The following is a 7,172-nucleotide window of genomic DNA, read 5'->3' as shown; positions in this document are numbered from 1 at the left end:
TGATATGTCAAGGGCAGTCATATTCAGAGAAAAATGGCGGTTGCTAAAGGCTGGAGGAAAGGAGGAATGGCGAGTTTAAGGTGTAGAGTTTCAGTTTGTGAAGATGAAGAAGTCCTAGAGATGGATGGGGATGTTTGCAAAGCAATGTGAATGTACTTAATGCCACTTAACTGTAAAGTCACTTAAAACGGCACATTCATGTCATATCTATTTTACCGTCAAGAAAAAGTCGGACCCTAATCCTCAAGCTCTCTGCAATGTACATGCCGCACTGTTTTAAGCAGCACCAAAACCATCATCTCTATCTGCAATCCTAAGTCCAATCACAAACCCACGGCATTTCATTTCTTCTGTGCTTTTGAAACGTTTAAAAGGTAACATTGAGATCTGTGAAACCCGCCCAAGGCTACTAACAGCGAGAGGCCACCATCAAGCATAAGAAGTCTGGGGCTGGGGGATTGAAGGAGCCTTGGCTACGCACCGCAAGGCGGTAGCCTGAGCTTGCGAGGGAGGGATACCTGAAAACTCCCCATCGATGGCGAAGAAGTCGGCCTCCTCTATGGCCTGGTACACTTTGTGAAGATTACTCTTAATCTGCGGAGAAACCGAAAAGAGGCTCAGAACCAGTGGCCTGAATTCCTGCTAAGGGGAGAGGGAAGGAGGGCCGAGGAGCTCCTGAGGCTGAGAGCCGGAAGGGAAAAAGTCTCAGAGGTGTGCACCGGGGCGAAGGTAATCAGGTCCTCGAGGGGTGCATGGGCAGCGGGGACAAGCCCCGGGGGGTGCCCGGGCCGGAGAAGGACAAGGCCTCGAGTGGTGCCGGGATTGGAGGAGTAAGTACAAGGACCCTAGGATGCACGGTCGGCAGCGGGACAAGATCCCAAGAGGCGCACCGGCTTAAGGAGGGAAAAGCCCCGAGGGGCTGCCTCAGCCCCACGCCCAGCCAAATAGGCCCGCCATGGTCTCGGCCTAGCAGGCCAGGGGCAACGGGGTGTGGGCAGGCGGGGAGGTGCACGGCGAACACGCACTGTTCCTGATTATCTCCATTCTGCAGAGTGGCCGGTACCCCGGCCCCACACGGGCCCGCGCTCCCCTCAACGGTTCTACTCGCCGAATTCCGCGGCGACCGCGGGCAGTAGCTGAGGCAGCAGCAGCGGAGACTGCAGCCCCAACTTCCGAAAACAGCGCGCGCCTGCTGCGCTTGCGTCAGCGCCTGCGTCGGCGGCGGGGGCGGGGCCAAGGCTGAGCTCCTTTCAGTCCTGACAGGGACAGGGGAGGGGCGTGGCTATCGAAGTCCCCAAGGCGTGACCTAATTTGTGCGGGCATTCACTTTAGTAGAAAAAATGTGCATGTCTCGAAGTCCAGTCAACCAGGAAATACTTATTGCGGTTCTGTGAAATGCTAGCCACTCTTATGGGGTGGAGATACAGCGATGAACAGGAAAACGTGCTCCCTGCCCCACTGTAGCTTGAACTTCGGCTAAAGGGAAATTCAGGCAGGAGTCAAACTTGCCATTTGGTAACACATGAAAATCGCTATTAAGGAAAACAGCCGGGGCGGGCGCGGTGGCTCAAGCCTGTAATCCCAGCACTTTGGGAGGCCGAGACGGGCGGATCACGAGGTCAGGAGATCGAGACCATCCTGGCTAACACGGTGAAACCCCGTCTCTACTAAAAAAATACAAAAAACTAGCCGTGCGCAGTGGCGGGCGCCTGTAGTCCCAGCTACTCGGGAGGCTGAGGCAGGAGAATGGCTTAAACCCAGGAGGCGGAGCTTACAGTGAGCTGAGATCCTGCCACTGCACTCCAGGCTGGGCGGCAGAGCGAGACTCCGTCTCAAAAAAAAAAAAAAAAAAAAAACAGCCGGTGATGTAATAGAGAATAACGGGATCTGGGAGCGGTGGCTCACGCCTGTAAGCCTAGCATTTTGGGAAGCCGAGGCGGGAGGATCTGTTGAGCTGAAGAATTCGAGACCAGCCTGGGCAGCATAGTGAGACCTGTCTCTTAAAAAAAAGAAAAATTAGGCCGGACCGGTGGCTTAACGCCTGTAATCCCAGCACTCTGGGAGGCCAAGGTGGGCGGATCAGGAGGTCATGAGTTCAACACCAGCCTGGCCAACATAGTGAAACCCTGTCTCTACTAAAATTACAAAAATTGGCCGGGCTTGGTGACTCACGCCTGTAATCCTAGCGCTTTGGGAGGCCGAGGCGGGCAGATTACCTGAGATCAGGAGTTCAAGAGCAGCCTGGCCAAAATGGTGAAACCCCATCTCTACTAAAAATACAAAAAATTAGCCGGGTGCAGTGGTGCACGCCTGTAATCCCAGCTACTCCGAAGGCTGAGGCAGGAGAATCGCTTGAGCCCGGGAGATGGAGGTTGCTGTGAGCCAAGATCACGCCACTGCACTCCAGCTTGGGCGACAGAACGAGACTTTCTTTCAAAAAAAAATAAATTAAATTAAATTAAAAGAATAATGGGGGTTGTTACTTAGGTGATCAGGGAAAGCAAAGCTGAGACTCTTAGCTACTGCATTAGCCTCTGGGAATACTATGTCGAGTGCAACATATGAGGCCCGGGACTAATGGAATTGTATGTTGGTTTAGAGTTGCTGTTCTCCAATGCCTAGCACTGGGCTGACACGTAGTAGACGCTCAATAAGCATGGGTTGAATGAATACATTCAAGTTGGTCTTTCACAAAAGCCAACTATGAAAAAGTGTTTAGGGCCAGGTGCGAAGGCCGAGGCAGGCGGATTGCTTGAGGCCGGGAAGGAGCTCGAGACCAGCCTGGGCAACACGGTGAAACCCCGTCTCTACTAAAACACAAAAAATTAGCCTGGCGTGGTGGCACACGCCTGTCGTCCCAGCTACTCTGGAGGCCGAGGCAGGAGAATTGCTTGAACCCGGGAGGCGGAGGTTGCAGTGAGCCAAGATTGTGCCATTGCACTCCAACTTGGGCGACAGAGCGAGACTCCGTCTCCAAAACAAACAAACAAAAAGAAAGTTGATTAGAAGACCTATTTTCAAAATCTATCTGTCACTTATTAGTTCTGGAATGTATTAAACCATCCTAAACCTCAATATCATGGGATTGCATTGAGGCTCAGTGGTGCTAATCAATGTGAACTGGAAGTACCGTATTAATAACTGTATAAATAACTGTTAAATGGGGGCCTGGCGCCATGACTCACACCTGTAATCCCAGCGCTTTCGGGGACTGAGGCAGGAGGATCACCTGAGCCCAGTTGTTCCAGACCAGCCTAGGGAACAGAGCGAGAACATGTCTCTATAAAAATAAAATGAAATTTTAAAATGAGCCAGGCGTGCTTGTGCACGCCTGTAGTCCCAACTATACAGGAGGCTGAGGTGGGAGAATCGCTTGAACCCGGGAGGCGGAGGGTGCAGTGAGCCGAGATCGTGCCACTGTACGTCAGTCTGGAGGGCGATAGAGCGAGACTCTGTCTCAAAAACAAATAACAACAACAAAACAAAACCAGATAATCAGCATAAGTTCTAGACGCTGTGACCTAGACGCTGGGAAGGGGCGAAACGTGGTGATAGGAAAATCATTTCAACCTGTACGAGGTGGCTCACGCCCGTAATCTCAGCACTTTGAAAGGCTGAGGCAGGAGGACCCCTTGAGGCCAGATGTTCAAGAGCAGCCTGGAAAACATAGCAAGACCCCATCTCTACGAAAAAAATATTTTAATAGAAATAAAAGTCATTTAATTCCGATTCTTAACACTGCAAATTGAACTTATAGTCCTGTGATTTTCTACACAAAATGTGAAGGCAAAAAATAACTGTGGAGAGTACAGTGCGGTCTTGTAATATTATTTTAATTTCTAGGCAAAGCTTGTATCCTCCGGATATAAAAACAGCCGCCCAGGAGGAAAAGACACTAACATTCCCGGGTACTTCGTCAGTGGGTGAAAAGGAAGGGGCGGGACTGGCGATGTTACGCATGCGCCCACTTCTTCCAGCTGGGAGTGGCCGCTCTAGGCAGCGGGGAGGTCGCGGGGTTGAGGGAGGTTCTGAAAGGAGAGCGGCTTCTCCTCCAGGGTCGCGGGTCCCGGGCACTCTCCCGGCAGTCCGTCTTGTTACTTCCGGTAGCGAATCCTCTACCTCTTCTTTTGCTCCCGCAGGGGTCCGGGCTGGGAATAATGGCCCGGTTGGCCCGGGACAAGTGGAATGGTAAGCCGCGACACGGCTGGGGTGTGCTGAGGGGGTGACCCGGGCTTGATTTCGGGACGTGACGTGGAAACGGAGCGGGAATCCCTTCTGCGGAGCCTCCCTGGCCGGGTCACAGGAGGTGCGGGGGGCCTCTCCTCACGCACGCAGGCCCGAGTCCTGAACATCCCCACTCCTGGCCGCGGGGTTCGGACCCCAGCTTGGCCAACCGCGCTCTCCCTTCCCGAGAGCCCCACGTCCGCACAGCCGGTCCCTGGGCCTCGCCTGCGTCCTTTCGGGGGTCAGGGTCAGAGCCACTCCCTCCAGGGGCTCCCTAGGGCGGGAAGGAGGAGGTGTCGCTTCCAAAACCGTTGGAGGGGGACGTCGGGGCGTCTGCCCGCCAGGAGCGCTTGCCACACCCTGCAGCAGCCCGAGGCTCCTGATAATCGCCACGCTGAGTTTACGGTCTAATTGGCGAGGCATGTTATTGGCCCAAGGCGGAGCGATTGTGCGCATTCTTTAAAGTAAGGTGACCGAAGCGCGGAAGGGAGAAAGTGAAATCCCAAAGTCACGCTGGGGCCAGGCAAGAACTCCGCTCTTCTGATTCTGCGACTTGCGGCTCGGAAATAATTTGTGCAAAAGAGAATTTTCTTTTTTTCGTTTTTGAGACGGAGTCTCGCTCTGTCGCCCAGGCCTGAGTGCAGTAGAGCGATTTCGGCTCACTGCAACCTCCGCCTCCCGGGTTCAAGCGATTCTCTTGCCTCAGCCTTCTGGGTAGCTGGGATTACGGGCGCTCGCAACCATGCCCGGCTGATTTTTGTATTTTTAGTAGAGACGGGGTTTCACCACGTGGGTCAGACTGGTCTCGAACTCCTGGCCTCAAGTGATCTGCCCGTCTCGGCCTCCCAAAGTGCCGAGATTACAGGCTTGAGCCACCGCGCCCGGCCGGGAATTTTCTTTTATTAAAAAAGCTGGCGGGAGGGGGCGACAAATGAGAGTCAGGTTGTGTCTAAACGGGGATCCTGTTAAACCCTCAACTGTCGCCGTTGGGTGCTCCCCGCCGAAGCCCATTGGTCCGTCCTTTGCAAGGGGTGGTCTTGATGTCACGCTCCAAATCGCCAATAGGAAAGAGCTTTACTCTCTTCCCAGGGCACACCCCCGAGCCGGCACGGACTGCACGTGCTGATGGGATTGTTTTGTTTGTTCTTGTCGCTGCTCTTCTGTCAACATCCAGCCTGGGTATATCCTGACAGATGTGCTCTGCTTTTCCCTGTATCCATACATTTGATGGAAACATTGTATTTCTCCAGGGCAGTTTTGTTTGCTTTTTGGCTCCAGCGTCTGGCAGTGGCACTCAGTAGGTAGCCATCACTGAATAAATGCTGCTGTTGATAATTCTGTTGATAATGCCCATCAGCCACAAAGTAAACTTTGAGTACCTATAGTTTGTCATCTAAACTTCACAACAGGGCGTGGCTCCGCAGCTCACACCTGTAATCCCAGCAGTTTGGAAGGCGGAAGTGGGAGTATCCCTTGAACCCAGGAGAACAGACCAACCTAGGCAACATAGGGAGAGGACGCTGTCTCTTTAAAAAAAAATTTTTAAAGTAAACCTCCCAACAGCCCTTCGAAGTTGACGTGATTATCCTAGACGGATCGGTGGGAAACAGGAAGTTTAGGAAGAATAAATTGGGACCCGATTTGGAACCCAGATCAGTGTCACTCCTAAGACCACACTGGTTCAATTCTACCAGCCTCTCTAAGGAAATTATAGTCCAGGAGATGAGAAAACATACACAAATAAAAGTTATGCTAATGCACAGAGACAAGAAAGATTAATTTGGGTGTTGGGGAGTTAGTCATTAAAGACTTTCAAGTGACAGTTGATTTGGGTCTTTTGAGTTGGATACTTTTGACCCAGCAATGTTGTGAAGCTGTGTTACAGATGAAGGGAACAATGTGAGGATAAGGAAAAATGTCCAAGGCCGAGCACGGTGCCTCACGCCTGTAATCCCTGCACTTTGGGAGGCGGAGGCGGGCAGATTGCTTGAGCTCAGGTGTTCAAGATCAGCTTGGGATACATGGTGAAACCCCATCTCTACTAAAAATACAAAAATTAGCTGGCCGTGGTGGCGGGCGCCTGTAGTTCCAGCTACTCGGAAGGCTGAGACACAAGAATCGTGTGAACCCAGGAGGCAGATGTTGCAGTGAGCCGAGATCATGCCACTGCACTCCAGCCTGGGCGACAGAGTGAGACTCAGTCTCAAAACAATAAAATAAAAGACTGAAAACAAACAAAACCCAATAGTTAAGGTGTGGGTAACTTGGTAACTGCCCATAGTTTTTGATAGCGATCTGAGTTACTGAACATCTGCAGAGTGTAGTATGTAGTACGGGATGGGTCCTCGAATATATGCCACAAGAAATGAAAGCGGGCAGGCTACAGCGAGAGCCAGGATAGCCTTCTCAGCCCGCCCTCATCTTATTCAACACCACCCAAGGCAATAAATCACACAGGGCTTTAAGGTCTAGGCAGCAAGTTAGCATCTAGAGGAGCTAGTCACCTTTGCTCTACTGGTTTCTGACCCTGTCCAGAAAAAAAATCTAGTTGGAGTTTGAAAATGCAACATTTTATACAGTAAGTGACTGTAAATGCGTCTCTCTTTTTTTTTTAAGATGGGGTCCCACACTCAGCTAATTTTTATATTCTTAGTAGAGACAGGGTTTCACCATATTGGCCAGGTTGGTCTCGAACTCCTGACCTCTTTATCCACCTGACTCGGCCTCCCAAAGTGGTGGGATTACAGGTGTGAGCCACCGTGCCTGGCCTAATGTTTCTCTTTTTTTTTTTTTAATTTTTATTTTATTATTATTATACTTTAAGTTCTAGGGTACATGTGCATAACGTGCAGGTTTGTTACATATGTATACTTGTGCCATGTTGGTGTGCTGCACCCATCAACTTGTCAGCACCCATCAACTCGTCATTTACATCAGGTATAACTCCC

At 51.4% G+C, this 7,172-nt stretch overlaps 1 protein-coding gene across 1 annotated transcript in view; it reads left to right on the top strand.

Moving 5' to 3' along the window:
* The first annotated feature begins 3,930 nt into the window (after window positions 1–3,930).
* BFAR (bifunctional apoptosis regulator) overlaps window positions 3,931–7,172 on the top strand; it is a 40,591-nt gene continuing 37,349 nt past the window's right edge. Inside the window, exon 1 of the mRNA XM_017861338.1 lies at window positions 3,931–4,188. The gene's annotated coding sequence lies outside the window, so the exon portion shown is untranslated. The remainder of the gene's footprint in view (window positions 4,189–7,172) is intronic.

This window comes from Rhinopithecus bieti, unplaced genomic scaffold (assembly GCF_001698545.2).
Source record: "Rhinopithecus bieti isolate Rb0 unplaced genomic scaffold, ASM169854v2 scaffold_61534, whole genome shotgun sequence".
In the NCBI taxonomy this organism is placed as follows: domain Eukaryota; kingdom Metazoa; phylum Chordata; class Mammalia; order Primates; family Cercopithecidae; genus Rhinopithecus; species Rhinopithecus bieti.
Note: the sequence above shows the minus strand (reverse complement) of the source record. Positions and strands in the feature narration are given on the sequence as shown.